Source organism: Pinus tabuliformis, chromosome 6, assembly GCF_031772625.1.
Source record: "Pinus tabuliformis cultivar Carrire ecotype Pingquan chromosome 6, CPIR1, whole genome shotgun sequence".
Taxonomy (NCBI): domain Eukaryota; kingdom Viridiplantae; phylum Streptophyta; class Pinopsida; order Pinales; family Pinaceae; genus Pinus; species Pinus tabuliformis.
This window is the reverse complement of record NC_142292.1, coordinates 1744964473-1744971704: the sequence shown is the minus strand read 5'-3', so window position 1 is coordinate 1744971704 and position 7232 is coordinate 1744964473. Positions and strand designations below refer to the sequence as shown.

The following is a 7232-nucleotide window of genomic DNA, read 5'->3' as shown; positions in this document are numbered from 1 at the left end:
CTAGGGTTAATAAGTCTTTTAAGGAGATAGTTGAAGTGAGAAAGAAACATTTTAAAAGTCTAATGGCAACAAATATTTGTGAAATCATGAAAATTATCAGGCTATTTCCCAGCATTATCAGTGATGAAATGAACATAGACTTGGAGGCAGAGGTGTCCAAAGAGGAGATAAAAGTAGTTTTAAACTCCAAAAAACTAAAAATCGTATACCCAATGGATGGACAGTTGAATTTCTGAAGAAGAATTTATGCTCCTTTATAATAGGCAAATATATGTTGTTGTCTAAATAACTCTGCATTTTTTTTAATTGTTTCATTTTCCATGACAGGAAGTTCATCAATAATGTTATGATGTTTGTTTGAAATCTCAGTCAACAAAGTAGTTCTACAACTGTAGTTGCATCTTCAATTTGAAATGACCAGAAATATTGATATGGATCAGACATCCTGAAGTTGGACAGACTACACATTTGATAAGGAATAAAAGATCTTTTTCCAAGTGCAGGTTTATATTAAGCTGACAAGTAGTGTTTAATGAACCAATGTCTTTCAAATCTCCTTCACAGGAGAGAGACTTATCTCTGGATGAAAAACATTAAGTGAATTTCACTATGAAGAGGATAGCTCTTTTCATTTGGACTTACCTCATGAGAGTAATCATCCAGGGAAGCAAAATTCTTTTACTTACTCCATTAGCTAGATTTGGAGGCAATTCTTCAAACTCCAAGGATTCTTCTCATTATTGTCATGCACACTGATACCGTTGACATTCTTTGGAACATATTATTAGCTCTTTTCCTTCCATAATTCTGGATGCTTTTACTACCAAATGTGATGCTTCCACACTCTTATGATTGTACCAGATTTTTGTCTTCAAAATCTGCATGATACAGTTACCTGTAGGCTCTCTTAGCATTGCAAATCAACATATTTTTCTTCAATTAGAAGCTCTTAGAAAAAGCAGGTGAAAGGACTGCAAATCTAGTTCCAATTCCACTTCAAAATAACAAGTGAAAAACCCCTAAAAATGGTTTCATAAGACGCAAATAAATCCTCAAAATTATGCATCCTTATCACTAAATTGCTGGAAATGATTCCTCATTTGCAAAGGGATAACAACTCCTCTTTGGATATTGCTTCTAAGATCTGGATCACTTGTGAATGATACCTCATGCAAAATATTTTTGGAACTTTTATAACTGAAATGAAGATTCACTGACTTTATTGCTACACATTTTCATCCTTGGAGAAGAATGTTCCAAGCACTTGTAACCATTGGATCTACATGCCATAGTGTACCAGAGTGTGCAGGAGCATCTTTGTCATTCATAGAAACAAAGACCTTAGTGTACATCCAATTCCCATCAATGAAGATAACAAATTTGAGTCCTAGATGTGTTTTTTTTTTTATTTTCAAAATTTTGCAATATCCTCCTTTGATCATACACTTCTAGCACTCCCAACAACATAACACCCATGCATCTTTGCAAACTAACCAACAAGTTGTCCAACTACTCCAGAAGTTGCAGAGATGAAAACCTTTTTCTCTTGTTTCTCTTGAACCAGAAGTGATTTTTTTTATACAAGTGTGTCTAAGAGAAGTTTTGAAATTTAGGGCTTAGAAGGTTCAGCTACAACACCAGTCATGGTGCCCCTCCAGTTGTCCATGGCCTCGTCCCTGCCATAATAATGGAAAAAAAAATTGAAACCACACACAGGCACAAAATAGAAACAATAAGAATGATAACTCCTTTTAGATTCAAAACACTTTTATGTTCGTGAGAATAGCATGGTGATTTTGGGGTCTAGAAGGGGGTTTAGCACTTGATCAGGATCACCACCAAGTCTCTTACAATGGCCTTTAACTATCAAAATTGTTTTTGTTTTTGTTTTTGTTTGTTTGTTTTCCTTTTTTTTCTTTTTTTTTTCTTTTTTTTTCTTTTTTTCTTCTGTAGGAACTTGGTGGGCCTCGCAGTGTGTGAGAAGAGTGATCATATCATAGATTATTTGGTTTTTGTGAGTACAGATCCCAACTATGATGTTCTGGATTGAGATGTTTATTTGTTTCTTTTCAAAATGTGCTCCATTTTCTAATGGTTAATCTCTCTGGGACATCCTTTTAAATATTAATTTGAGAAACAATTTTCTTTCTAGTTTGTAATCGCTCTAGGTGCTTTAAAACTTTTGACTGTCTATTATGTGATGTTAGCTAATCTAAGTAACCTTTGTGAATTTAGCCACTGGATAGGAATGTTCTAGCGAGCATAGTTATTTCTTTTGAAGAGTCAGAGCAACCATGAGTACTGCCCAATTTATTAAGTGCGTGACTGTGGGGGATGGTGTTTTGGGAAAAATTTGCATGCTTATTTCCTACACAAGCAAGACATTTCGAACGGACTATGTACCAACAATGTTTGATAACTTCAATGCAAATGTAGTGGTGGATGGAGGTACAACGAATCTTGGCCTCTGGGACACAACGGGACAAGAGGATTACAATAGGATTAGGTCCCTGAGTTATAGAGGTGCAACTGTCTTCCTCTTGGCTTTCTGCTTGATCAACAAGGCCAATTATAATTTTTTTTCCAAAAAGTGGATTCCAGAATTGAGACACTACACACCATCTGTGCCTATCATTTTGGCAGGGACAAAATTAGATTTACGAAAAGACAAATAGTTTTTTACTGATCATCCCGGAGCAGCCCCAATCTCGACAGCGCAAGGTGAAGATTTGAAGAGGCAAATCGGGGCTACAACATACATTGAACGCAGTTCTAAAACACAACAGAATGTTAAGGTTGTTTTTGATGTCGTAATCAAAGTGGTTCTTCAACCACCAAAGCAAAAGAAACACACAAACAAGAAAATAACAGGATGTATTTTTTGAGGGCATTATCTATATTTAGCATCTGAAGAACTTTACCGTGCATTATTTAATCAAAGGATGGCATATTTCCCAAGTATTTATGATTTGTTACTCTATGTTCAATATGTTGAATTTATTGTAAAGTCAGATGCTCTAGCAAAAGGTCCTGGTTTTTTCATTTTATATCATTGCCTGTGTGGTTATGGAGGACTGTTTTGAAATATGAAAGGTCTTGATTTTTTTCATTTTATATCATTGCCTGTTGTGGTTATGGAGGACTATTTTGAAATGTAAATGAAAGTTGGTTCTTGCAGAGTCTTTGGAGGAACTGAAGCAACAATTTGAGCCAGCTGCTTGACAATAGAAAGAGAAACTTGTTGTAAATAATAAGCTCCAGGAAACACAAGGAAGATGCATGGGCCAAGGTTTCATCACTTCAGTTGGAATTGGCTACTGCAATTTGAGATCTAGAACTTGAGAGGCAACAGTTGCAATGTGCTCGGGAGCATTATGTTATTTGTGAAACAAACTACAAGCATTTCATTCTACTTGAAGAGATTGTTGCATTGCAACAAAAGTAGTAGGAACTGTTGCAAGGGATGTCCATAATTCTAGAGGATGGCAACCTTGAAACTCATAGAATTCAAAGGGAAGAAGAAAATTTTGATCTAGCAAAGACGAAAGTATGAGAAACTGATTGTGCTAATGATTTTGGTGGTGTTGAAAAGTGCAAAATGAATAAAACAAAAAATGGAGACACGCACAAGGCCAGGGAAAATGGTGACATAGAGGGAGAAGACTGCGCAAACATACTATGCTTCATGAGAAATCATATTTGCACTAAGCAGGTGCTTGCAACTGAATTAGAGGCAACACAGTTGCCTGAAAGTAAAAAAGGAGATCATCAAAATTCAAGTGTCAACCAACAAGCATGTCAATGCCAGGATAATTTGGTAAATAATGGCCCTAATTGTGATTGTGTTACTAGGATTTGTCTATCAGACTTCGTCACTTGTCAACTCTATTAGTTCTGTTCTTCAAAAAAACCTGATGTAATTATGAGTGATTCAGAAGAAGAAATGGAAGATGGCCTGAACCTTGGTTCACAAGCTACCACAGGGGTTGGTGGTTTAGATAATCATGTTCAAGGTGCATTAACAACACTGAATACACCTAAAACTTTACCAGAGGGCAATGGATTTCCATCCATTTATAATAATTTGTCCATGTATCCCATGCCCTTAAGAAAAGAGAGCTCCAAATCATGTTCAAGGCATGGAGGTGCTCTGCGCTTTGCCCTGTCAGAAAGACATGTAATTTTTTATTATTGAGTTTGGCTATATTGTCTCAATGTGCAAGATTTACTTTACTATATAAAATATCATAGAGTATTTGGTTATTCCACTCCTTGCAAAATATCTACAGAATTCTTTTTATGTAATTTCTACTTATAATTCATAGGTTTTTAAAGTAAAGTCTACTTATTTTCATAACTTAATGGGTTTCACCGATCCAAAAATAGACAACAATTGAATGGAATAGGAGCTTACTAAGGGTGATATCACCGTTGGGGCTCTGGAGCATGGGGCCGAGTGAGGTGCAGAGGATTCTCACGATGGCCCTCACAGATGCAATGTTGGCCTTCTAAGCATCTAAGTCTCTCATTCGGATTTTTTGCACTTGCTCTTTCAATATGATAAATGGCCTCTCAAACTCATCAAATGCCAATGCCATCCCTACAAACAGTAACAAAATGCAGCACAAAGATTAAAACCTAAACATACAAGTGTGGATGCAAAAAAACAGTGGAAGTTGAACCAGAGACATGAGGTATGTGTACTCTCTGTGTCAGAGACTGAAAATGGGGGAAATGCAGTGAAGTTAAATATGAAACATACCTTGTCATAGTCAACGGACTGAATATCAGATGGGGTTCGATACTGGGTTTGCTACTTGTAAAATCCTCATCCATAAATCTCTTCAATCTAGTTATCGCTCCTGCCTGTGACCTCTTGAATCTAGTTTTCACTCCCTCCCATTCAAAAGTGAACAGACACTACCTATTCTAGAACATTAAATGAATATTGGGGTTGGGAGGGGTTTCGTAAAGAAAAATTAACGCTTAATTTTTTTAAATATGCCAAAATTTTCCTCCATAACTCAGGTAAGAGCATAATGAAGGGGAGGTTTTCCCAACAGGCAGCAAGCGGCATCCATAAGGTAGGCCTACTCCTTCATAGACGGTTCTCCAGGGGATTTTAGTTTTATTCTCTGAGGCATTTTAGATCTTGTATGCCTTTACCTTTCACTCTGCCTTGACCTCTGCGACATAAACCGTTGGATTTCTTATATTCTCTTTTTGGGCTTACTCCACTAAGGAAAGGTGAAGTAGCCAAGGAAAGAAATATCCCGACTACTTCAATCAGAACTGTAGCAACCACTTGGTCAATAGGATGCGCTTCAAAGAAATATCCCGACTACTTCAATCAGAACTGTAGCTTCCACTTGGTCAATAGGATGCACTTCAAAGAAATATCTCGACTGCTTCAATTGGAACTGTAGCTTCCACTTGGTCAATAGGATGCGCTTCCACGCGGTTAGCTGGATCTACATACATTATTTTATGTTCACTTAAATACAAAGCAACAAAGCAACAGAGCAGAAAGGCTTGTCAGGGAGGTGTGCCGAGACCCCATTTCTTTATCATTTGACCTGCGTTGTACAACAAAAAAACCCTTGTTTAGACTTATTGAAAAATATAAACCCTTGTTTAAATTTGTTCTATAAAAATTGCCACAAAGAATTTTACTGAGAATACAGCAAAGCCCTGATAGAAAAACCTTATACAAATTTCCACAAAACCCTTACAAAAAATTATTCAAAATACCTTTTTGATGGAGGGATCCAGCCATTCATACCACCGAGCTTTGCATTGTTTCGTTGATTTCCGAACGAGCAGAGAAGAAATACGTGCCCATTGATTTTTCCCATATTTCATAACAGCTGCTTTCAGAATTTCATCTTCGGTGTTTTTCCAAACACCTCCCTTTATCATAATCCTCATCTTGCCGCAATTTTATTTGGAACCCTACCTAGGAATAATATTTATATATTCACTAACTCGGCTCTGAGCAGAGTTTCCCGATCAATAATATACTCACTGTAAATATGCAAAGTTTGATCCCAAAACAACCCCAACAGAATCCGATGTCTTTGCGGAAATTCCTTTGCTTTGCTTCGGCAGACACTGTGTCTACCTCCTATAACATGGAATCCCTAGTAGCTTTGCAATAGACAAAGGCATGAAAAGATTCAATCCAGAAAGTTAATCTCTATACAAATGTACTGAGGGAAACTGAGGGAAACGCACCGTAAAATGGTACATAGATACTGAAAAAGGAAATAGTAGCAAATTGTTGACACCTAATCCGAAACGGATGAGGTGAAGCCGGACAGTCATCTAGAAGATGAACTGATCCGTTTCTTTTGTATATAAATAATTGTTATCTAATGTGAAATATCAAGTTGTCTTGCGTTCATCAATAGCTGGAGTTACCCTGGCCTGACATGGTATCAGAGCCAAAGGTCTCGAGTTCGAATCACACCCGGCTCACGCTGGGGGGGAGATTGTTGGGCATTGGATAATCCAGCGCTCCCCGTGTGTTTCGTGACATGGACTAACCGCCTCTCAAGGATCCGTTAACTCTGGCGATGCGTCCGTTTACTAACACCTGCGGGTTTTGGTGTAATGGCAATCGTGATCTCAACAAGTGGTATCAGAGCTCAGGTCCCAGTGCCTTAAATTAGCTGTAACTCCTGCCTCTGCCTCTGCGCTCCCTGGCCTCCTCTGTCGCTGCCCCTCTCTGCGCTGCCTCTGACATACCTGCTCTGGCATGGTCTGTCCCGGGTCTGACCTGAAACATCTCAGTCCCAACGCATCTGTACATCCCATTCATTCTGAAACAGACCAAGCATTCCAGGAATACTGGCAGCTTGTAACGGCCTCGGCTTTACTGCCTTTGGTGTATTGACAAACACCAAGTTTGTTTCGTGCAATTTCCAGGGCGACGCCGGAAGAACCCGTGGTTTCCAAACGTTCGGGTTTGCTGTTCAAGAAAAGGCTTGGAAAGAAAAACATATTGCGGAATATGGTACTGGAGATCACTTTCAACACATGAACTCCGGGCTGCTCCATATAAATACTGAACTGCGGTATTGGCTGCATTTGAAGACTATCGTTTTTTATAAAAGACTGTTTGATTGTTATAAAGAACTGCGTTGAGTTTGAAGACTATCATTTTTTTGTTATAAACAGTCATAGCTATTATATGCGCACTTGTATTGAAGCCTGACTTGAGGACTGACGTG

General features: G+C 38.1%; 1 long non-coding RNA gene and 1 pseudogene across 1 annotated transcript; one reads left to right on the top strand and one right to left on the bottom strand.

The window, feature by feature from the left end:
• Positions 1-610: 610 nt before the first annotated feature.
• On the bottom strand, positions 611-6272 carry LOC149265883 (uncharacterized). Its single transcript, XR_016252145.1, has 3 exons — positions 4763-6272; positions 4415-4600; positions 611-895 (listed from the first exon to the last, which is right to left on the bottom strand). It is a non-coding gene; the product is annotated as an uncharacterized LOC149265883 (long non-coding RNA).
• Positions 2095-3447, top strand: LOC149265884 (rac-like GTP-binding protein 5 pseudogene; annotated as a pseudogene).
• Positions 6273-7232: the final 960 nt, after the last annotated feature.